Here is a 26,180-nt window from a genome sequence, read left to right as displayed (position 1 = left end):
TGCTCGTTTCATGTGCCCAAAAGCGGCAGTGTACCGTGTGCAGATGCTCTGTGAATGCAAACAGTAATCCAGTGTTTGTCTGCACGGTACACAGGAGGTCAGGCGCCTCGAATTCCTGTTCTGATTGGGAGCTCATGATATACTGCAAGACCAGCTGTGATGTGATCACAACAATGGATAGCAGTGAAGGATTCATCCTTTCAGATAGAGATGGTGGGCACACAGGAAACTGGGGTGTTGAAAAATGCCATGAAACCCATGGAATGACAGGGTGGAAATCACTGCATCATGGGACATTGAGCCTGCACCCATGATGCACTGTGATCCTCTCCATTTTCCCACAACTCCTAGCGCCACAAGGTGGTGAGTTGCACAGTGAGATAGCCACCTACAGTGCACTGCTCTTACTGTCACTGCTAGAGCACCACCTGGGGATGAGCTTTGATGACACAATGAGTGCTGTGTGGGCAGGCACAAGGTGTAATTACAGTGCTTTTTGATCATCGCTGTAAGCTGCATCGACAACCCGTTCTAGTTTAGATAAGGCTTTAGTCTCTGTCTTCCCATGTTGACTTCCCATCCCCTGTTGATTTGGAATGCAGATGTGCTCCCTCTGTGTTTGGCTTACAATGCTTAAGTACCTATGAACCGAGACTGATGCATAAACATCCTATGTCTGACAAAATGTTTGTCAACTCTGCTTCTATAACATATTTTAGGAACCTAACTTCTTAACTCATCACCTGTACACTTACATCACAAAGGTGATTATGCAGCTTAGTAATGATGTAAAAGTCCACTAGATACCTCACAGGGCCTTTTATAGATGAGATGAGATAGAATCATAGACTCTTAGAGTTGGAAGGGACCTCAGGAGGTCATCTAGTCCAACCTCCTGCTCAAAGCAGGACTAACCTCAGCTAAATCATGCCAGCCAGGGCTTTGTCAAGCCGCAGCTTAAAAACCTCTAAGGATGGAGATTCCACCACCTCCCTAAGAACCCATTCCAGTGCTTCACCACCTTCCTAGTGAAAAGCTTTTTCCTAATCTCTAACCTAGACCTCCCCCACTGCAACTTGAGACTGTTGCTCCCTGTTCTGTCATCTACTATCATTGAGAACAGCCTAGCTCCATCCTCCCTGGAACCCCCTTTCTGAGAACGCCCCCTCATTCTTCTCTTTTGCAGACTAAACAAGCCTAGTTCCTTCAGTCTCTCCTCTTAAGTCTTGTGCTCCAGCCCCCTAATCATTTTTGTTGCCTTCCACTGAACCCTTTGCCAGCTGGCACCAAGGAATTCTTAGGGTTCTGAGGGTCACAACACATCACTTAATTTTCAGAGGTGTGTGAACTTACTGCTTCCATGGATGGTGTAGGTTTTCACCAACTCTGAAATTAAATGAGCGGTCCTATTTAGTGGGTCAGTCAATTAGTATGACATATCGTGTAGCACAAGTTTAAGGTTCAGAAATGGATGTGTGGTCAATGCTAGGCATTTTTGGTCTTCTCTCTCACTGTGATCTTCAACATGAAGAGGGGGAAAAATATTCTACAAGTTAGAGCCAAGTAATAGGATGGGGGAGCACAGTAGATCTAGTTTTCTTTTCCTTTCTCTTGCCCTTATGGTGGTCTTTGCACTCAAAGGGATTTGTCTGTTATGCAAAAAATAGCAGTTTTGAATCAATGCACAATTATGCAGCAGTAAGCCAGCCTTCTAACTGATTGCAGCATGTATTAAGAAAGATACAGGTTCTGTTAGCATACAATTAGTTTAGCTAATCCATGCACATTTTTCAAGCACACATGCCAAGAAAATGTTACAGTTGACAACATATTTATCTTTTGCAAATAATGAAGTAAATTGGAATTCGTCTTCCACTACTAGAATAAATGCTACAAACCTTTGTGTCAGAAAAAGGCACTACCTTGCAAATGCGGACAGTTTCGAGTTTGTCCATCTTATACTGCTGGAAAGGTTCCCCTCCCCCTGCTCCATTGGCTTTGCTTTGATACATATGGGGTTTTTGCTTAAGAAATTCAAACCCAAGTGTGGGACAGGAGATTGAGGGGGGGGGAGGAGGACGGAACATACAAAGCAGCAGACTTTTTGTTGCACTGGAAAGTGCTTTTTAAAAGTTATTTCCAACTAGAATTGAGCTGAAATTGTTCCAAAAGCTTCAATGACCTACATACAGAAAAAGCTATCCACTAGTCACTACTAAAGCTACCCAAAGATGGAAAATGAGAGATGAAGCTTAACCTTGAACAAAGATTCTAGGACATTCAGATCCTAGGACAGTCACCATTATGGTAAAGATAGATGGACTTTTCCTCTTTTATCATCATTTAGACAGGCACACTCTGGGCAACATTTTGGCTTTAAGCCATGAGCCACATTAGGAGTGTGTGAAGAAAGAAGTCACTGTGCTTGATAACCAAATTATGTATATTTTTAAGGTGCATGCATGAATCACAAAAGGAAAATCTTCTGCTGAACTGCATACTCCATGCAATCCAAAGTGGAGGATAATTACAAAGGCTGCATTTGTGTTGGTCAGTGATGGGTTAAAAATAGAGAGCAAAATTTAATTTTGAAAGTTGTGTGCCGATAGACAAGAGGAGACCATCTCAGTCTCCTGCTGTGAACAGGGATAGGAATGTTTCTGTAGAGAGGAAAATAGGCTGAATAGCAAGGAACTTAGGGAAGGCTAAAAAGTATGACAAAGTTCAGATAAACTTTGAGCTAAGACGCTTATCCGAACTGAGCCTTTGGAGGTTCACTCATCACCATTCATTGTCCCCTTCATCATCCTGAAAACTTATATTCATATTTTCTCCAGTTAATAAAGTTCCAGTTTATCCAATAGTTTGAATTAATCCTACAAGTGGAGTGACATTAATGTTGTTCTCGTGACCTTTTTCTGAACTTTTTGTATTTCTTCAGCATGCTTCCTATAATGTTACCTGAAACTGAGAATCATCATCGTCTAAATGTGATCTGACATAATCCATAGGTGTCCTATACTCAGAGTCTAGTGGCAATATTACTGTGGAAATAGGACCATTTCTTTAGACTTTTATATGAGCTGTCAGAACATTTATACAAAATCTCAGGGGAATGGAGTTAAAGGGTTTGGCAACAATACCACTTTTGTCAGTATAACTTATGTTGCTCAGGGAAGTGAAAAAATACACCCCTGGGCGACATAAATTACACTGACAGAAATGCTGGTGTGGATAGCGCTATGTTGGCGGGAGAGCTTCTTCCGCTGACATAGTTACTGACACTCGTGGAGGTGGTTTTCTTATGCTGATACAAGAGCTCTCGCCTCTTGGCACAGAGCGATCTTACAGCAGCACAGCTGCATTGGTACAGCTGTGCCGCTGTAAGCTCTGTAGTGTAGACATGGCCTTATAGCGAACAAAATAGGCTCACTGTGCATTTCCAGTATTTCCTGGTTTTTGGCTGAATAGAAATTCTATATCAAGCTGTGATGGTATTTCTGCTTCCTGTTGTAGGGTTTGCGGAACTGACATGAGCAGGCCCCGGTTAAGACAAGACATAGTTGAACAAGCCCAAAGAAGTAACTGATGAAACAACTATTGTGAAAATGTTTATAGTAAATAAGGGAGGCAGAAACACCCTGAACTGATAAGCTAGCCTTAAGCAATCTGTAAAGTGATTGGTCTTTCCATGCAAGAAGTATAGATGTTAGTAGAAAGATGTAAACTCTGTGGTGTGTTACATGAATTGGAATTGTGGTATCACCATGTACCTGGCCAGCATGGGCAAAGAGCCATTACATGCCTATAATAAAGTAATCTGAGGCTATGGCTACACTAGAGAGTTTATGGAGGCACTGATGAAATCCAGCTGCTGTAAGCTTTCTAGTGTAGCTGCTCTAAGCCAATGGGAGAGAGTTCTCCCGATGACTTAACTACTCCAGTCCCTGCAAGCAGCACTAGCTGTGTCAGCGAGAGAAGTGCTAAGCACTGACCGCACTGGCGCTTAGGTTGGTGTAATTTATGTCACTCAGGGGTGTGAAAAAGCCACCCCTTGAGCAATAAAACTTAGAGCCTGAGTGATGAGCTGGAGTCAAAATGAATCTGTTGGATCCCACCCAACTGGATGCAGTGGTCTCCAAGAACTGGGCGAGGTGTTCTGGATAAACCAAGTGGAAAGAGAGAATCGCAACATTACTGGTGCCCATGATTCAGATCTGACAGATCTGGTGACCTGGATTCACTCATCTGGAGCAGAAATGTATAGGTTTTATTATACATATATCTTTGCTGGTGAGGCGCACAACCTAACAGTGCAGCAATGGCATTATTCGAATAGTTTGAGAAGGTTTCTAATGTATTGGAGAAGTAAGAGAAGTCCAAGGAGTCTCCAGGGAAGTCTTAGGGGAAAACAGGGTCCACGTGCAAAAGGAACTCCAACAAATAGTGTAGGATAAAAAGAACAGAAAACCATGTTGTTACAGGGACTAATGTTGGGCATAGGAACCGTGAGTAATGAAACTAGAAATCTGACCCTTAAAGTAAGCAAGCTGAAGGGGGAGAAATATGAACTGAAAGAAAAAAAAGAATTGTAGAAGATGCATGCTATGCAATCCAATGAGATGTTTTTGAAATGAGTGAGCGTTATGGGGAAAAAAAATCAGGGAGGGGACAGGATCAACTTATAGATCAGGTGGCAAATCTACGAGACCAGCTATGGAAATGTCAGCATGATGGGAGGCAGCATTTTGGAGGGTTTTGCCAGTTTGCAGTACAGCCGTGGGGTGTAAAAATGCACCAGGGCTTGTCCAGGTTCCTACAGCCCCTCCTACTCAGAGGAATGCTAAGATAAATTACCTATTGTCGCAGCTAAGAAATGAGTCCCGAGGATCAGGTTTTGTACCCCGGCTTCTTGTTCAGGTGAAGGAAATGGGGAAGGTGAATCATTACTGAGACCCGTTCCTGTCATATCTTGGAAGTGGGCATCCTTGTTAAAGACTGGGGACCTCACCCTTGGGGTGATTGGAACAGGTTCACCCAATGAATGTTGAAGGGAATAACTCTAAAGAGATGAACCAGTTAACTATGCAGGAGTGGGGCAGGGCATTGCAGAGAACGTTGGGGAGTGTGTGGCCACAGGTTATAGGACATACCTTTACTGACTCAGATTTAGGGGCACAATTGGCAAAAGTTTTATGGTTTAACAACAACTCAGGTGGAAGTGTTTTGCCTTAAAGTTCCTCCTGGAGGAGAGTCCAAGTGAATAGGCAGATTGTTTCCTTCAGTGGTGCACTCCGAGAGAGCAAATTGTGCTCAATAGACTAACAAGGGTGGAGGGGAGCCCAGCTCATATTGAATTGTTACTAGTTGTGTTGCCTTTGGAATGTAAGGAGCACATTTTACAGTTTGCACCTAATTCTGATGATTTGTCATCAAGAGACGAGCACTGGGTGGGGATTAACTAGGAAACCAGTATCAGTGGCAAAGGCCAATATTTTTAAAGTAGAGTCCAACCTTAGAGGCAGGGAACCTTGGGAAAGAGGAGGATTCTGGGGTGGAGGACAAGGAGTGGGAGGGTACAGAGGAGATCAGGAAAATGTGAGGCCCTGGATAACCTTTTCACAGCTCAAAAAAGAGAAGGAGAAATTCGAGGAGGAAGTGAAAGGATGAAGGGCTCAGAAGGGGGGGTCAGTCCAGGAAGAGAACTCGCCCTTCCCAGTAGGGCTACAAGACCCCCATACGACAACGGTCCTTTGTAGTGCCAGTTTTCATGCACATATGAAACAGGGTCTTAAGGACGTCTCTCAGCCTGACAGGTTCACTCACTCTGTGGATGATCTATTGGTGCAGTCCCCCACTGAGGAAGAACACAGACAGGCTCTGTCTGAGGCACTCCAGTGCCTGCAGCAGGCAGGGTTAAAGATTAACAATGGGAAAGCACAGCTGGCTTGGAGAAAGGTTACATTCTTGGGATTAACTGTAGGTGAGGAAGAACGGAGTAATGATCATCCGAGCTGAATTCATTTCGAAGTCATCAATCCCTATTGAGAAGTGGGTATTGCAGTTCTTTTTGGGGCTCACCAGATTGTGTAGGGAATTCTCCCTGCTTTATGCAGAAACCACTAGTCCTTTTGTATGAGTGAGGGCTCCCACTAGGATAAGACAGGAAGAGCATGCTGAAGCAGTGATTAAGCTGAAAGAGTGTTTGGAGATGGTTTTGGAAGGCCCAGATGAAAGTAAACCATTTTTATGTACCCTATAGTAACTCCAAATAGCAAAGGGGTGGTGGTCACACAGAATTATGGAAATCCAGATCAGCCGGTTGCAATAGTTGGGAAGCAAATGCTAAGTATGGAACTTACGTACAGTTTGTGTGAGAATTGTGTTAACTGCATACTGGGCAATTAAACACAAATATCTGATGGGAGGACAGAGTTCATTGGCAGTCACCACCATGCCCCACTTAAGGTACTGCTGGAGGGAAAAGCATCAACTGGACAAGTTAGCAATAAGATCATTCAGAAATCGACTCTGGCATTGCAGGGAGAAAATGCGGAGGCAGTACAGTTAAAAGAACTAAAGAAATGTGTGGCAGGGATCTGCATAGCAGGGATACCCCACACATATGAAGTTAGTCCAGCTAGCAGTCAACATCCAATCTTGAAAGAACTTGTTAGCATTTAACAAGATTAGCGAGGAGAAGGAGATGTGGTATAAGGGTGGCAGTGGCCATTATGTACAAAGACAAAGGAAAGGAGGCTTGGCAGCAGTGAAGCTGAGAGATGGAGTGATTGTAAATACTTTGCAGTATAACTGTGGGAGTAAGTCAGCTCACGATGCAGAACTATCAGCATCTACTAACGTATTGATGGAAGAAAAAAGGTCCTACTCTAAGCTTACCATAGTCTTGGATTCAGATTGGGTGTTCAGGGGAGCAGTGTTAACGCTGGCCTGGCGGGCTCGACTAAGTATCTGCTCTGCATGGAGGAGAAATCTATTTCAGTACTTTATGCAAATACTGGCTGATATAACACAACATTTTGAAAGGGTAGGTATGACAAAACACCTGCATCATCCGAAGGCCAGAGGCACAGAAGAAAGTTGTGCTAAAAAGTAAAAGTAGAGTTTACTAAACTTTTTTCAAACATCAAAAAGTATGGATTTTGGTCAGCAACTGATTTATTCTAAGCCTGTTGGCTTTGTCCCAGGTGGAGTGTGATAAAACTTTGGGAAAATCCAAAAGTAAATATGCATCCCTACTTATAAGGGTCTCAAAAATATCAAAAGGCACAATGCAAAATAAACAGTTGGCCATGGTCTCTTGAGACAGAGCTATTTCGCATTTTTCATCTGAAAAGCTGCAGGGGACTTCTAAACTGGCTACACACAAATTATCTTCAAATAGACCATCAAACGGACCATTTGAGTCTATCAAAAAAGATCACGGAGAATTATGTATCTTACCTGTTGGAAGCGAGATGAATGTGTTCAGAGAAATTGGCATTTTTACCAAGGTTTCATGAATTCTATATAATACATCTCAGGAGGAAGATGATGGCTGCTGTGCCTCAGATAAATCCTGTAATGCAGAGAGATTCAAAGGTCAAAGAGACCAGAATACAAGCCTCCCCCCCGCAATACAGAATATAGTCAATGAATTTGAGACAAGAAATCAGGTTTAGCAAAAGCGATCAAATCCAACCTGAAAAAGAAACCTAACTAGTCCTCTTACTGCCTGGCAAGCTGGCACATGACCAGGATTCATCACTTGATTTGGTCTGCTGGTTTGATCATTAGCTTCCCCAGCCTGGTCCAGGTAGTGACAGAGAGTGCGACATGAATGCTGATCCATGCCTTCCCTTCCACCCCCACCCCCGACTAGTGAACATCTATTGTGTCAAAGAAGAAAATAGTGGCTTATTACAGGAGTTATAAAATTGTTGGTGGAAGTTGAAGAGCAAGATACCTACAGCAATGAGAAACTCTGGAAATTGTTCCAAAAAGTGACTAATCGTTCAGTGGTCAATAAAGTGCCTCAGAGATAGAACAAATGCTTTTTTGACAGAGCAATTGTAGTAATGACATTCTTCGAAGGTAATTATTGTCCTTCGGTGTTTTGAGACTGACCAAGTAAGCTGCTGAGAGAAATCTATTCTCTGTCAAAGTAATCTAGTTGAATTCTTTCCTGGAACATAAGCTTGATAAACTCACCATTATATAAGTATAATAATATGTCACACTTAACACACAAAATCTTAGGTTTATACTAGCCAGGTGATCTAGGGTAAAAATGTATTGAAATCATCAGTTCCATGATGAATTTTCACTTCGTAAATATTTTTGCTCAAGCCCCAGCCCTAGACCAAATGGCACCCCAAGTGAGCAGCGTCGTCAGCACCCCCGTGCTCCCTCCATTTGTTAAATTTTTGAATACCTTATTTTTTATTGCATTTGTAGCCCATGTCACGACTTTGATGCATGATTTGCATGCTTGATTTATCCGTCATACAAGGTAAATTTGCACGCTAGGATCTATAAATCTGTATTTATTCATGCCATACTCACGTGCACACACAGGTCCAGAACGTTCTAGGAGGCTAGTGAAAAATAAATCCACCTACAGAATACCTGAAACATTTTACTTCAAACATTCTATTTTTCCTTTTGTGGTTAGCAACAACAACACCGCCCTGAGTCTAGCACCCCCCCCAGGCCCGCGCCCTAGGCAGCCTGTGTCGCCTGCCCCTAAATCCAGCCGTCTCTTATGTATTGTCCAGCAAATAAAATGTTTACATCACCTTCACGAGGCAGTTTGTATGTGACTTATAACCACTTGCAACATGTTTATTAAAAAAATAAATAGATGCTGTGGGCACCCCAACCTAACTTAGCACCAGCCAGCCACAATAGCAGGACACTACAATTCTGATATTATCCAAATATTAACGTGTGACTATTTTTTTCCCCCACAGGTATCTAACTATTATTGTAATAGCTTATAAATAATCGCAAATAGTCCTGCAGAAGGCAGACTCTTTTCTCCCTATCTTTTTTCAGTACTAAGGGCCATATGGACCCAGATCCTCAGTGTTGCTCCACTCAGCACTGAAATGTTTAACCCGGAGGCAGCCTGCTACCTAATGAAATGCTGAGCTAGGCACCCACTCTCCTGATACAATGCATGGAGAGAGGGAGACATTTAAGAAAGTGATCCTCTGAAGCCAGTAAACTGAGCAGGCCGCTGCCTAAACTAGTAGGAGTGAAATTCCAAGACCAGGGGCGGGGAGAGGAAAGGAGCTTAGGAGCCTAAGTTGCTGACAGGATGCACTTGACTGACCGGCTTGAAATAAATACCACCTTTCACTGAGGATCTTCAGCCACAAACACTCTCCTTGAGTTAACCCTAAGTGGCTGACCTGTAGTCTGTCTACACTGCAACATAAGCTGAGAGTCAGTGGACCCTGGGTTAGAGCACACAGGGTTTGCACGTCTACACTGATTATCAGCTCTAGGTTAAGAATCATGAGCCCAAATTCCAGGCTTCAGCATCCACACTGCAGTATGCAGACCTAAGTCTTAGTGTCCTCCCACAATGTAGGATTCTAGCCCTTTGTTCGTGGTGCAGTGGGGTGGGGGGGAAACTTGATTGTCCAGCCTGCCCATTACAAGAAGCTTGAACAGCCCGCCAAAGCAGTCATTTTGGTCTGCGTGTTCCAGCAACTGGTGCCCTCCCATGGTGGAGGTGCTATTTGAAGAATTTCTGTCACGTGCGCTTTCACTCCTGTTTCAGGAAACAGGTAGAGCTTCTGTGGGCTGCTGATGGCCATTTAGCCAGTGTTTTCTGACCCATCAAAGGCATCTGACAGGTCTAATGATGGAGGAGGATGACAATACAGACATGGCAGACTCAAAGTAGCCGATGCTGCTCATGACACTTGGCCATAGCCACTGATGCCCTGTATGTGGACCAGTGCCTCTGGAACAGGGCCCCAACCAGAGTGATGGGACCACATAATCTTGCAGTGGGTCCAGAACATTTGCATTTCTGGAACTTGGCTTGCCCCAGCCCTCTAGCCTTATGACATATGCATGAAGGTGGCCATGCTGGTCCAGAAATGGGATGCTATAAGTGTCTGGAAGCTGGCTACCCCTGACTGCTACAGGTCAGTTCCCATCCAGTTTGGTTTTGAAACATCAACAGCATGCAAAGCAGTGGCGGAGGTTCCTGAGGCAATCTGTGTGGTTTACCCCAAAATGGCAGACATAAAAGATAACGGTGGAGTAGTTTCTGGCTGTGAGAGAATGGGGTTTTCAGACTGCACCAGGGCCATTGATGGGACTCAGTTTGCCCTCCTCAGGAACCATAAACTACGAAGGGTACTACTCCATTGTTATGCAAACACGGGTGGATCACAGAGCCTGATTTATGCAAGTCAGTATGGGCTGCACTGGAAAGGTTCATGATTCCAGGGTCTTCTGCTGATTGGAATTCTACCTTCAGGGACTGGCTGCAACACTATTCCCACCAAATCAGTCACAAATGAAGTCACTGTCATCACCATTATTCTAGGGGACCCTGCACATTTCCTTTAGTCTTAGCTTATGAAACCACCCCCTCACACCAAAAGGTTTAATTACATTCTCAGTGGGGTGTACCATCATTGTTGAATGTGCATTTGGCAGACTGAAATCCCCTTGGAGATGTCTACAGCCCTGTTTGGATTCCAGTTTCCACACAGCTGTGCGCTTCACACTCTTGGTGACACCACAGGTGAGCCATTTCCCCTGAATGGCCCTGTGACAGCAAGGGGCTGGCTCTGTATCAGTACACTTAGGCAGAAAGTCCACCTCCTGCAGCTGGAGCTGGATGAAGTCAGAGATGCTTTGTGCTGTGTGGGTGGGCAGGGGCAGGGGATGATTTCCAGGCTCGTCGGATGGAGATGGGGAAATGGGGGTTATTCACAGTAGGGACTGATGTCAACAAGTGATTGATGTAGCTAACTGGCTTTTGCATACAAATTCCCAACTGTGCCTGGTCATGTTTTTCCTTTTCTTATTTCTGCACCACACATTGTCTGATGTGGTACAATAACATTTCTTAATAAAACAAAAGCTTTATTTGTAAACATGTATTAGAAGAGAATAACATTAATCTATTACCAGGCAGGCCAGCTGCCATTACCGCACCAAAAACAACACAACCTTAAATCAAAGCAAACAAAACCCCACAGAGAATGAACAAGCACAAACAGCAAAACCCTGTATATGACAGAAACTCCCTACTGTTGTATGTCCCTTGGCTCCCCAGCCTCCTTTTCCCACCTTCCACACTTGGTGCTGGGCAGGGGGAGGTATCCACAGGGGTGGAGGCCAGCATGGATGATAACAAGGGGCGGAGTTGTCCTGCGCAGCCACTGATAGGGCCTGATTGCATGGACCACCCATCCCTAGAGCTGTTCCTGAACTGCAGCACAGGGTACCACAGAGGGAACTCAGCCCATTGTGCCGGTGTGGCTCTTGTGGCCATTAGTGATCACAGCCACTAAAAAAATACTTTCTACTGAATTCTGTCAGCCTCTTGTAGCCACCATTATCTGCAAAGCAAATGTCTGCTGCTGTGCAGCCAGCCTAAGTCTTTCTGCTTGTCTCTTGCTATGCCCTTTCCTTTAGCTCTAAGGCCCTCTGTATTTTGTACTGGACTTGCTTGTTGGCCTTGTCCACAACTTCAACCAGAGGTTACCATGGAAAAGCTTCCTTTTTGAACAGACCTTGAAGGTACATGGGGCCCAGGGTTGCTGCAGGATGGATAAGTGGTAGAGGTACTGCAGCCTCTGGAAGGCCTGGAACCCCACAACCTGGAGGGTTATTGTCTCAATTAGCTCAGTGCAGGCACACAGAAAAAAATCCTTGTGGAATTTCAAGGCTGTAAGCTGTCATTTTTTAAAACTGAGCTTCAATGTTTTGGGAGAGGGATTCTTCAGACCACAGAAGCTCCCTAGACCCAGCCAGGTTAATCACAGCAAAAGAAGTGAAGAAAGTTAAAAAGCACGGTTGTTTTTTTCTGTAAAAATTGCAGAACAACATGGGCTTTGGGGGAGGAGTTAGTTCTGTGGCTATGCTATGAAAGGTTTCATCATTTCAGATATTTCACAGTGTGGCGGGGAGAACAGTTTGGTGGTGCCTGATTGGCAAAGAGGTGTTATTCCAAGCAGCCGGTAGGAAATCAGCAACATAGGCCATCGAAGTATTCAAGCATCTAGTAACTGCATGACCCATCTACAAGTGGAGTGGGCTGATCAACTACTGGTGGCCCTGGAATGATGACCTATCTGGAGTTCCTGTTATGGGAAAAGTTTGCTGCTATAAGTAGCTGGGACTGGGTCAGAATTCATGAGGGAACCAACAGGATACTGCATTAGTGTCCACATGGCTCAGCCTGCTATGACTGCATGCAAACACACACAACTCTACTGCCATTCCTCACTTATAGCTGGGACAAATTATCTGGTCACCGATGGACTACTTTTAACTGAATTAGACTAGATTTGGAAATGGAACACAGTTCCACACTCCCCACCCGCCACTCCAGTCCACTGTTTTCAGATGACTTGTTACCCCCCCCGTGAGTGGTTACAGAGCAATGTATTTCCTATTTGTTAAAAATAACCACCTTACATTGCCATCCCTATAATGCCCCAGCAAAAACATGCGCCTGTCCAGTGACCAGTCACTTTTCAATGTGGTTTTCACGGTTAACCTTTCCCAGGCACTATTTTACATTCCAGCTGGTGGAGGAATATGAAGCAGCTTGTGCACAATCTGCCATTAGTAGATACCTGCTGCACCCTGGGGCTTGTAACAACATTGGGATTTGTTCATAGACTGGATATTCCTCCCATTCCTCTATTAACAAACATTAAAACGGAACCAGACCCTGAGTAGGTCCCAGCACCATTTCTGCCTCTTCGATTTGTGCGGCTTGTTGCACAGCAGGCCATTCCTCAGGAGGGGGCATCAGGACACTCCTCCCAGTACAGCTCCAGGGCTGTACTGCATCCGCTTCTAGGGCAAAGCCTCCTTTGGGACTGGGGTCAGTAGCAGTCACTTTACTGGCCTCCTGGGGCACCTGCTGCTGCCCCCATCAGTTCACATGCTGGATTCTGCAGCAGCGTGCCATTCCAGCTGACCAGCTCATCATGCACTGCTGTTGGCTCCATGCTCAGCACAGTACCTGGCACCCTGTGAAACTCATCACAAAACAAGCATGGGGTTGGCAAGTGGCACAAGGAGTGGCTCTGGTCCCTGGTTTTCCAGTACTTGGCCTTGCGCCCTGCAATGGTCACCAGTAGTTTGGCAAATTCTAGCGCTTCCCAGCTTCTTTGCTATGTGCTGCTACGGCTGGACATGCCTGGTATTCTTATTAACATCGCCTGTTTTGCTGACCTTTTACCTGAGATTAACCAAAATCTGGCAATGCTCTAGTGACCCGGAAGCAGCGGCTTTGCAAAGGACTGTCCTGGTTGATGTCCATTGCAAACACAGAAGGTTCTACAAAGGTGTGTTTGCAGCTTGGTGGGCAGTATAAAAGGGAAGGGTTAAACGCTGACTCAGGCTATGTACACACTACATCTTAAATCAGTATAAATTATGTCATTTAGGGGTGTGAATAAGCCCTCTCCCTGAATGACAGAAGTTACATCAACCTAAAGGTTGCTATGGACAGTACTATGTTGGTGGGCGAGCGTCTTCTGCCAACATAGCTACCGCCACTCATGTGGCTTAGAGTTGTCTGCACTAGCAGTGCTGCTGTAAGCTTTGTATTCTAGGCTTAGCTTCAATGAGCTGCTACTCTAGAATAAAGGGGTGTTGCTTCTACTTCGCTGGAGTCAATTGTCAATTCTTGGGGGAGAGAGGACAAAATGTCAGCCAATGGGAGTGTGGGTTTCTTCTGGCAGACTCCCAGGACCTCAGTTTGGGGGAGGATACGTCTACACAGCAAAATGATAGAGGCTTGGACACCTCAAGACGTGTGTGTGTGTGTAGAGAGAAGGGGGGGAGGGGTTGGCCTCAAGCCTGAGCTTCGGCTTACATTGCAGTGTAGATATGTCCTGGGGTAGCCCACACCCTAGCAGCTGAAACCATCACTCTCTCCCCCCACCCTCACTTCCTACCAGTCCTCGCTCCTCACTTATGCTCAATGTCTCTCATGCTTGTCCTGCAATTCCCTGGGCCCCTGGCTGCCTTTTGTGCCTGTGCTGTGCTGCGCTGCCCTCCACCCACCCACATATTGGATAGCAGGGGGTTCCTTGTGATAGCGGGCAACTGGATGGGATGACCTAGGAGATCCCTTTACGCAAGGGCACCGGAACCTTTGCAGAAGTGGCAGGGCCAAGGCCAAAGTGGCAGACGAATTAAAATACTACTTAAATATCCCACAGAGTACAACTGCAATATAAATAACCAGCATACAAAATGTAGCCACACTCTAATATCACAGCAGGGCCTTAGTTTCAGGATTCAGCGGCCTAGCATCATGTCATCATTACGTCAGGGCACTAGCACACTGACATTAGTAATTGTCCACATTTAAACTTCACTGTAATGAAACTTGGTGGTGGAATGAAGGGAATACCTCTAATTGGTAATGCAGAGGCAACTATTATTAACATTTTCTTCCTGCAACTGATCTTACAAAAAGCAGATATTTAATGCAACAAAAATCTCAAATAGTTAGGTTCAATCATCTTTGAAAATGTTGAGACCCAAAATACTGAGATTGAAAACTGTCCTTAGTTATGGGCGACATCCCTGGATCTGGTTGAGCTCTGCTAAACACAGAAGCTGAAGCCAATGGGGGAAGACAGCTTTAGACCACTTTTCCACTCTCCCCATTGGTTCTGTTCTAAATTATGTGGATAGAGCAGCATCAAGGGACCTCCAAACTGACTGGAGACTGATGGAGAGCCATGTGCTTTGGCTCTACCTCTCCCTTTCCAGACTGAAGGCTGCTTTATCTTTTGGCTGCCCAGGGCCCCAAAGGTACATTTCGACAGAAGATCACTGATTTCAGGGACACCACGACCATACCCACTGCACTTTAGAAGGAGCTACTATGGTCGCTCTGTAACACCTGTTGAGTGAGTATGCATGCTCACTAACCTTATTCCTGACCAACGGTCATCACCATTTATGAGGTTGACTGTGAACCACTACATGCTATTTCATAACTGCTATATCATGATAATAACCCACATGATAAAAGTCAATATATATCAGGCTGTCATGGAGATCCCAGGGCTTGTGGTATGTGCTGCTATGTTAATGTTATGAACTTGGAATCCAAGAATGGTCTTTTCTTAATGGGCCAGCAGAAGCTAGCTCTTAGCATAAAGGGTCACTTATGTCCTATGCTGACCAACAGATCAGCATTAATGAGATCAGCAGTCATAGGGAGTCATGTCTGATACTTCCCACTGAGCATAGGAAAGGATAGTCAGGAGTGTAAAGCAAACAAATATAGCTGGGTGTGTGTGTGTGTGTGTGTGTGTGTGTGTGTGTGTGTGTGTTCTCCTCCCCCCTCACCTCTATGTCACCCCACCCCCACCTCAAGTCTCCAAAAGTGTTTTAGAACACTGATTTTGGAAAAAATCTTGGAAAAAAGATATATCGACATGTATTCAAATTATAGATAATATGCAAGATATGGAAATAATCCTTCTTGGACTTTTATCTAGCGTCAGTGCACAGCAATCAAACAGTGAAACAAAAAAAAAATCCCACGTATTGAATACTTTCAGATGAAACAACTGAATAAGCCTTTTGTGACTGCAATCAACCAAAACTGGGCTCTTTGTAGCAGCATGGAGTCATGTTATTAAAGAGCAGCTTCAGCACTTCTAGCTTCATCAAAATCCTAGAAACAGTGGAAATAAAGGAACTGGCTCTGATGCAAAAAGATTTAACAGAGTCATGTCCCAGAAGGAGATAAAAAGAGAAGATTGACTTTTGGAACCTAAAGGAAAGACATTAGGTAGTTAAGGTTGTACTGGCTTGTAATGAAGGGGAAGTGCAATGATCATCAACAACTCCCAGTGCTTTACTAAAGCAAAGACAAATCCATTATCTTCTCCAAGACTTAGGACAATTAGAGGTGTGGGTGCACGCACAAATACATGTTCAAGCCTGAATGCCTCTCTCACACTAAAATCCTATTCACTTCAATTAAAACTTTGACTGAACGCTGGATTGGATTTATGCTATCTAAAGAGGCACATATTTAGACCCAGATTGCGCACACTTGCATTCATGACTAATATGAGTAATCCCACAGAGTTCAGTGGAACTACTTCGATGTGTAAAGCGACTCAGCTGTGCAAGTGTTTATAGGATCAAAGCCAGAGTCAATTTTCACATGCTGGACTTTCTATTTTCATGTCTGTTTGTAAAACAGGGTAGCAGACTTCATGAACAAATTCTGTTTCTAGGTAAGCCTTGACTGGCATGATGCAAGAGAATACAGATGCCCCAGAAAACTCAGATGCAAGGAGCTTTTCTTTCCTTTTAACCCCATAAACTGGCCTCCATTAGAAGCAAGGAAGACAGATTAGGTACTCACACAGTTCTTAAAGGGCCACTCTCTAGACTGGCAGGTGCATCATGGAGAGACACAGTGGATTAATGCTCTAGCATTTTATGCCTGACGCACTGGAAATGTATTTACTTTGTCATGTTATGTCTTAATCTTAGCTGACTGGAGAGTTCTTAAGAGTATTTATTGTTAGAAACTCCACATTTGTTGTTCCTTAGCTGAAGAACCAAGTGTCCTGGAAGTTTCCTCACACAGAATGCAGCCTGTCACAACTGAGTCACATAACAAAGATATTTAGATTGCTCTAAAGGTGCAGCTGTACAGCACAGGAGATCCTTTGCACCAGAGCACAAATGAAAACAAGTCAGGCAGTTTCATTTGCTGACATTTAAACCAAATCACCACCCAAGTCTGGCTGGCTGTTTCTATGCCAACTACAATTGTTGCAGTTTAAAGCTCTCCAAGAGATTTAAAAAAAAAAAAAAAAAAAAGTAAGAGTTTGTCTCCACAGGGAAATTGGTCAAAATAGCTACTGAGGAATAGACACTAATTATTTCTGGGGAAAAAATGGACTTTTATTCTGGAATAGCATGTAAATATGTGGAGCTATTCTGGAATAGCTATTTTGGTTAGTTTCCTCATGTAGACAACTCCGTCTGGTGGGTGCACTCAGTCAACAAAAAGAGAGAAGATCTCAGCAAATAAGAAGTATAAGCATGCCACTGGATGCTGAGTGTGTATTCTTCTTTTTACAATTTCCTTACCTAACAGGGGACTCCCAGTGAAGAGAATTATCAGTGAGGTCTATGAATCTGTTGTTAGGACAAATGTAGGGAAGAAAGTGAGATCTGCATTCTAGAAATGACAATAGCTAATTATTATTAAAAATTCAGGGCCAGATTTTTCTAAACTGTGTGCACAGATTTGTGCTCTTATATATAAATACATATGGCACTCTTATACAGAACAAGTAGCTGCCTGGATACCTAAATGGACAATGAATATTGAGATACAAAGGGATTCAGGTAAGAGAAGTTTTTCATGCACAAGATGCACATTGGGAATACAAATGTGTGTGGATAATGGTCTGGGGTTTGCATGAATACTAGATATAGCCAAGGGAACCCTGAGGCACAAATCCTCCCAGTGACCCCACCTGGGCACAGAGACTACACCAACACCTACTTTAAGGCACAATCTGTCCCATAGTGTTGTTTCACGAATATTATTTATCATCGTTTGTATAAATAAGCGTGTTGCAAACTGCATTGCTACAGCCTACACCACATTCCATCAATAAGATATGGCAGCTTTTAGTCTATAACAGTGCATATTACAAAGAACAATAACATTGCTAAGGATAAAACATCTTTATAATCAATAATGGGAACTTCACATTAATACTTTTGGCAATTTCAAGGAACTCCTTGGCCTTTTGTGAACACGTAAGATGAATATTTACAGCTTAATGCAATTTTCAAAGATTTGATCCAGAATAATTGAAAACTGCATTCTAGTGGCAATAACCTCCTATCATATTTTGTTGCTTGTACAGATGCTATGGATTAGAAAGGGGACAAATCACAGGAAGGGAAATGTCTTTAAGTTTGTAATGCCTTGTACAAGTATCACTGAAAACTCTGTACAAGGATGGTTGCCATATGTTTTGAATGACAACATTCCTCTGAAAAGATTTCCATCAATTGTCGCAGGGGACTGGTAATAGGTTACACAGCCTTTTGCCTCCGAGTCAGTCCTGCTTTACTGCAATTGACAGTTGTAACATCTAGGGGCTCAGTGACTTATATGAATCAGCTGTTCTCAGTTTAGTGGCTAGAGAACAATTGTTTCCATCTCAAAATCAACTACTAAATTAATTCTCAACAGAGACTCCCACAGATTGAATGAGACATGGAGATTAAACTATTCTCTCACCCTAGATTATTCCTCCAGGAGAGGCTGGGACACAGTACAAGGAAGCTGGCACTCCTGTTTGCCCATGTTGACCTGTTTCATGATAAATCACGGATTTTGTTTTTCTGGACTGTCATTCTGGTATGTTCAAGAACACCAAATCCTTTTACTAAAACAAAAATATTTCCATTTTGCTTGGAAAATAAATAAATAAACCTATAGCAAGGCAACAAACAAATCTGTCAACCAACCGATCCTCCCACACCGCCCCAAACAATCAAGCAAGCAAAAATGCCCCAAACAGAGCTTTACTCCCAAAAGGAAAAGAACCAGAGACTTCATGAAGGCCACTGGGGACTTTGCTATTGCTTTTACCTGAAAGATGCTCAGAATCTACAGTGATGGACAGCATTATAAAATCCTAAAACAGACAGATTCTCCTCATGGCACAGTGTATAAGACATGAACTTTCTCTTGCAACACAGTTGCCTCATTCATATCATGTATGAATCCATCTTTCAATAGGTGAACACAGGGAAATGGAGCAATCATAATTTTTCATGGTGAGTAAATCCTATCAACCTTACCATGCCTGGATAGCCAATCTCATTATAGGGGAATAATAATTTGGAGTTGGGTATAAAACTATCCTCCACCACGCTAGGCAGCAGAGCTGTGTGGTGGCCATGACTGCAGACCCAGTGCTTCCATGGTGCCTGTACTCTCACTGTATGTGGACAGATGAGTGGAATGTAAGGAATGGACTTAACTCCAGCCCCACCAGCCTCACCATGGCTTATCTCCTGTCCCATCCTATGGATCTGCACAGGCACTTTTAGAGTTCCAGTTCTGCTGCTGCTACCCCCTCATACACACACACATGCAGCCACACAAGCTGTGCTACAAGCATGAAGTAGAGGGCAAAATTTGCTCCAGAGTATGTAACTTTCCCACCACCTCCATGTTTCTCATATTATCAAATATTAATGGAATTAAAACATACATTCATTACTAGATAATCAGTTGGATAGAGTGATAATCATGGAAGAAACACCCAAGCAGTAAAGCTGTTCAGTCCTGAATTACAGAAAGACACTGGCAACTGATTCTTATACGGAATGCACTGGTATTATCAAAACCATGATGGAATTATATTTTATCTCTCAACACAGCTGGAGATTCAGGGACCTCCTTGTTATCTGCAGCTTTTTCAGATTTTACAAATTGCATTGCATCCTCTATGTAGCCAAAAATATGTCTGATTAAGAAAGGAAATCCTAAGTTTAGCAAGGTATAGGAAAGCATAATTCCTTCTCAATTTTTTTATACAGATTAATTTTCTTACATTTCTCTTGAATTGATAGGTTATAAATCAAAAAAAGAAAAGGATAGTGGGGGAGAATTCTAATTTTGTTGAATTAAACCTTTTTATTTAACGCCGTCATCATGATTTCTTCCTCTAAGGAACTCTTCTCCTCCTGAGATGTTTACATAAGTCCAGTGGGTCAAATTCTGTTTTCCTTTAACAGCTGTAAATTCAGAGGGTGAAATCCTTGCTAGAGTGATGTTAATTCAGAGAGTCTGACTCTAACAGTGTCACTTCAGAGTTTCTCCTCTGATTTCATTGGCATTGCTCTACTGAAAGCAACATATGGCCCAGTAATTTCAGTAGGAGTTATGGGTGCACATAGACAGGAGTGTTAGAACCTGTAAGTGTTTCTTTCTCTGATTAAATTATAATATTCTAAAAATCAAACTGCAGAGACATAGAAAATCATCTTGTAAAATTCAAAAGGAAATGAGTCATTTAAACAATTAACAAGAACAACTTTTAATTTTCACATGCTTTATGGTAGATGCTGCATCAACATTCTTCTGACTTTTCATTATCACAAATCATCAGGTTAGTTCTCATTGTAACCCTTCTGCCAGGCAGAGCCGGCAGCAGCAAAGAACCGGATTCTATATCTAGGGGTTCCTGTCAATGATACAACACCAACCGGCTCAAGCCCCCTGCCCAGTCACCTGGGAAATCACACACTATCCCCTGGGCACCCCCAAAAGGCAATACTTCCTGTCTTGCAAGCACAGTCTGAGTGTAGAAAGTAAACCTTTAAATAAAAGGAAGGAAGGAACATAGCACTGATTTGAGAAAACAGTGCAAACAGAATTCATGAACACAATGAGCCGAACCCATCCCACCCCAGAGTGCATGGGGCATGTCCTTCGCCTCTCCCTCCTCGCTTTCCCCTGCCCTACTGACCTACTGACCATCGTAGTTATACTGTCTACCTGTCAGTTGTGGGCTCAGCCAGTCCCCTTCTGCAGGCTCCCGCCAGACATGGGCCTCGCTGAGTCCCTGCTGCTGTCTCCTGCCATCTGCCATTTCCTGCCATCTGCAGGCACTGACTGCCACTGTGTCCCACCATCTGCTGGCTCCAACCAGCCATCTGCAGGCCTTGCCGAGTCCCTGCTGCTGTCTCCCACCATCTGCTGGCATCAACCGCTGCAGGCCCTGCTAGGTCCTCTCTGCTAGTTGTCAGTCAAAGTTTCCCAGTTCCTTTAGTGATTTCAGCTCTTAGTGAATTTCAGCTATTAGTTTTCTTTCGTGAGAAAACCTTCTACTGACACAGGAGCAACATCCCTGCTTTTAACAAAACAAAAGACTCCAAGAGGAATAATTAATTCTACCTTTTAACAGTGGGAGAAGATAGTCACTCCATGCCTGAGGGTAGACCTTTGCCAGAGCTAGTACAGTCTCTCTCAGCAAGAGATTTCCCCAACTGCTCCCTACCACTCTTTACAGTGTGGTGGCATCCAAATGCCTGCTTTGCTCAGTTCTGGTCAGATGAGAGTGAATCTTTCATCAAAACAGACTAAGCACAGTTCTGCTGCCATTTATTTATACAACAGGGAGACAACATTTCATTACCCCTGCAGTTAACATTCCAATGATTTGTAACTCAATACCAGCCAAAACTGACCATTTCCCATCATGCTGCTCAGCATAGAGGTGGGGGCAGATATAGAGCCCATGCAAATAAAGTGCATAGGCACTTTCAGTTGACTCCCTTTTCAGTTGATTGAGCAAGGGGAGGGCCACTCAGACATGCAGATCTTGTTTACATCATGAAAGAAAGAAGCTAATATTCACTGGAGCAGTGCATAATGCAGGAAATAGATGTCTGTGCAAGCTTCATCACAGAACTCTGCAAATGTCTGTCTGTTATGACTTGTAAACACTTATGCTGTTCCTAACAGTCTTGAGTGAAGACAGCCAATTATACCAAATCGTGTACTAGTTTTGAGACATACACTAAATGGGGACTAGATGAAATTACCAAACTGAAATTCGCTTATGTCTTAAGGTGTGGTTCTTTAACAAAAAGTGACTGTAAAAACCGCATTTTGAGATTCCTTGTTAATCGTCTCAGTGACTCCCAGATTACATTTGATCAGTTCATAAGTAAAATTATGTAGGTTTTTTCCCCCAAAACTGCCAGCACTGCAAACTCAAACTAGAATCTAAAAATTCTTTCTGGTTCATCTATCATCAGTACTAGCCAAATTCTGCCTTCAGTTATTGGGGTTGCACCAATGTATCAGAGAATGTAGTGTGAACCTCCAAATGGAATTTAAGAATTCTGATGACACATAAACCAGAGTAGATTCTAGTTCAATCTTCCATAGCCATGCTGGTTCTGCAGGAATAATAGGAATAATAATAATCCAGTGAAAATATAGATACAATGGTGGCTCCCAAAAAGTCTACAGATACCACACATTACTGCAGTTATTTGAAGATGTAGGTAGATGGAAACGCTGCTGTGTCTAAAATACTTCAGTGTAATATCAGCTGGAAAATACTCATTATTAAATGGTGATGATTGTACAACAGAAAATAAACTCATACAAGACCTAGTCCTTTTTCAATTTTAACTCAGTCAGTATGGAACTCACAATTGCATGTGTGTTACATGCCCTCCTCTTTACCTGATTTATAGATAATATGAGTCAGCTACAGCTGACAATTAGGCAGAGGCTTCATTTCAGAAGATTTTGGAGGTGTGAAGGGGCAAAGTTGTATCCGCATATATAGAACATTATTTTTGATATTATATCCTGCAAAATCAAGGGGTGAGGTAGAGCATACAGACCTATGAAAAGTCAGGAGAGAAGGGGAAGCAAGGCAAAGTCTGGAGGGGGCAGTAACAGTTAGAATCATAGAATCATAGAATATTAGAGTTGGAAGGGACCTCAGGAGGTCATCTAGTCCAACCCCCTGCTCAAAGCAGGACTAACCTCTGCTATATCATCCCAACCAGGGCTTTGTCAAGCCGCAGCTTAAAAACCTCTAAGGATGGAGATTCCACCACCTCCCTAGGTAACCCATTCCAGTGCTTCACCACCCTCCTAGTAAAAAACTTTTTCCTAATGTCCAACCTAGACCTCCCTCCCTGCAACTTGAGACCGTTGCTCCTTGTTCTCTCATCTGCCACCACCGAGAACAGCCTAGCCCCATCCTCCCTAGAACCCCCTTTCAGGTAGTTAAAGGCCGCTATCAAATCCCCCTCACTCTTCTCTTTTGCAGACTAAACAAGCCCAGTTCCCTCAGCCTCTCCTCATAAGTCCTGTGCTCCAGCCCCCTAATCATTTTGGTTGCCCTCCGCTGGACTCTCTCCAACTTGTCCACATCCTTTTTGTATTGGGGGGCCCAAAACTGGACACAATATTCTAAATGCGGCCTCACCAACGCCGAATAGAGGGGAATAATCACTTCCCATGACCTGCTAGCAATGCCCCTCCTAATGCAGCCCAATATGCCATTGGCCTTCTTGACAACCAGGGCACACTGCTGACTCATATCCAGCTTTTTATCCACTGTTACCCCCAGGTCCTTTTCTGCAGAGCTGCTGCCCAGCTCGTCGGTCCCCAGTCTATAGCTGTGCATGGGATTCTTTCTTCCTAAGTGGAGGACTCTGCACTTTTCTTTGTTGAACCTCATTAGATTTCTTTTGGCCCAATCCTCCAGTTTGTTTAGGTCACTCTGTATCCTATCCCTACCTTGCAGGGTATCTACCACTCCCCCCAGCTTAGTGTCGTCCGCAAACTTGCTGAGGGTGCAATCTACCCCATCCTCCAGATCATTAACTGCACCTGTAATCCACCCCCTCCATGTTACATCAAGGGCACCCACTGTAGGCTACCAGCTCCTCATCCTCACCTGTCTTGGACAAAGACCCACATCTCTCTCTCCCCTGACCAGGGTTTTTCCAGGCTGGACAATTCTCTGCCTACGGTGTAATATCCCCAGCAAGCCAGGCTGCCAAAATTGGCCAGCGTTTGCACTTTGCTTTCTCTCCGGAGGTTATGAACAGCGTAATTGCCCACAGTCACAACTTACAACACAGCCCTTTCTAAGCAAGCACATTTATTTGTAAGGTGAAAGCATTACAGAGAAAACATATTTAAACCAATAGAAAAACTTACACACATGCTACCAAAGTTATCAGAGGTCACCCCAACTCCAACCTCACACTCTGTAGGTGTCCATTCTTTAAAACACACAACTGGGTTTTCCCTGTTATTACAAGTTCATAACCATCTCAGATTCAGAATCAAAATGACCTTGAATACTTCAAGTCTTTCTTTACGCAGCTGGTGCCTTAGATCTTGACCTCATGTAACAAGTGATCAGCAGACAATGGCCCCTTCCTCAGGGTGGAACTTCAAAAGGCTGGGTTATTGCAACACTGCAGGTGGGGAATTTACATTCACCGCCCCCTAGATATTCTCCAGGAAAATCACTTAGTGCTTTTTGCTCCAAAAGTCCTTTCTTGTCTGTACATTGCTCAAGATAGCTCTTTGAATCCCAGATCTAATATCTGTTATATCTCCCCCCTCCAGAGGTTACATACAATCCCAGCCCAGAATAATATATAATCTGCAGCAAGGGTTATTTAGGTTAGATATTAGGAAAAACTTTCTAATTATGAAGGTTGCTAAGTTCTGCAACAGGCTTCCAAGGGATGTTGTGGAATTACTTCGTCCTGCAATAGTGCAGGAGGCTGGACTTGATCACTTCATGAGGTCTCTTCCAGCCCTACATTTCTATTATAAATAATTCATTTAATATAATGGATCACTAAGATACTTAAATTTAATTAAATAAAGTCTCCCAAGGATATTGCAAGAAACTGCCATATCTGTCACAGGGTAACTGTACCTCTTACCTCAAATGATGCCCCGTCAGCTAGGAGGTTTAGTTCTTCAAGCTGTCTCATCGACTATGCTCTAGAGGTCTTAGTTGTTATGTGTACCCACACAAAACCTCATTGAAGTTGATGTGTTTTCTTCTGAGTAAAAACGGAGAGACGGAAACTCCTTTGCAGAAGCAGAGATGAGCACGGGATCCTTAGTAAGAACTTCAAGATTTGGCTCAAGGAACAGTGCTATTGTATATGAAGGTGTCATTTTATTATAGTCATTGCAACTGAATACTATTTAATGACAAAAGGAGAAAACCTAATTCTCCTACCACTGCAAAACCTACCATTCACCACTGAGTTTATTTTTCAACATGTTTTCCCCAAAATTAATGAGCAATCATAGCATGGTGTGGTTCTTTTCCCTATTTTTTCAGGGAAAAATATAAAAATGCATGTTCTTTGGGAAGGAGAATAACTGTTTCTTTTGGTTATCAGACATTGAAATTATTAACCAAACAAAAACAAACTTTATAGAAGCGTAGGACTGGAAAGGACCTCGAGAGGTCATGTAGTCCAGTCCCTTGAACTTATGGCAGGACCAAGCATTATCTAGACTATTGCTGAAAGGTGTTTGTCTAACCTGCTCTTAAAAATCTCCAATATCCCTAGGCAATTTATTCCAGTGCTTAACTACCCTGACAGTTAAGGTTTTTCCTAATGTCCAACCTAAACCACCCTTGCTGTCTTGTCCTATCTTCAGAGATTAAGGAGAATATTTTTTCTCCCTCCTCCTTGCAACAACCTTTTAGACTTGAAAACCGTCATCATGCCCACCCACCAACCCCAGTTTTTTCAATCTTCCCTCATAGGTCATGTTTTCTAGACCTTTAATCATTTTTGTTGCTCTCCTCTGGATTTTCTCCAATTTGTCCACATCTTTCCTGAAATGTGGCATCCGGAACTGGACACAATACTCCAGTTGAAGTCTAATCAGCATGGAGTAGAGCATAAGAATTACTTCTCATGTCTTGCTTACAACACTCCTGCTAATACATCCCAGAATGATGTTTGCCTTTTTTTGCATCAGTGTTACACTGTTGACTTATATTTAGCTTATGATCTACTCTGACCTCCCAGACTCCTTCCTATAGTACTCTTTCCTAATGAGTCATTTCCCATTTTGTATGTGTGCAACCGATTGCTCCTTCCTAATTGGAGTGCTTTGCATTTGTCCTTATTGTATTTCATCCTATTTACTTCAGACCATTTCTCCAATTTAACCAGATCATTTTGAATTTTAATCCTATCCTCCAAAGCACTTGCAACCCCTCCCAGCTTGACATCATTCACAAACTTTATAAGTGTACTCTCTATGCCATTATCTAAATCACCAATGAAGACAGGGATCAGCACTGGATCCAGTTCTGTGGGACCCCACTCAATATACTCTTCCAGCTTAACTATGAACC

This window comes from Emydura macquarii, unplaced genomic scaffold (genome assembly GCF_026122565.2).
Source record: "Emydura macquarii macquarii isolate MOO-44397 ecotype Brisbane River unplaced genomic scaffold, CSIRO-AGI_Emac_v2 contig_2897, whole genome shotgun sequence".
Classification (NCBI taxonomy): Eukaryota; Metazoa; Chordata; order Testudines; family Chelidae; genus Emydura; species Emydura macquarii.
The sequence above is the reverse complement of the archived record's forward strand: the minus strand, read 5'-3'. Positions refer to the sequence as shown.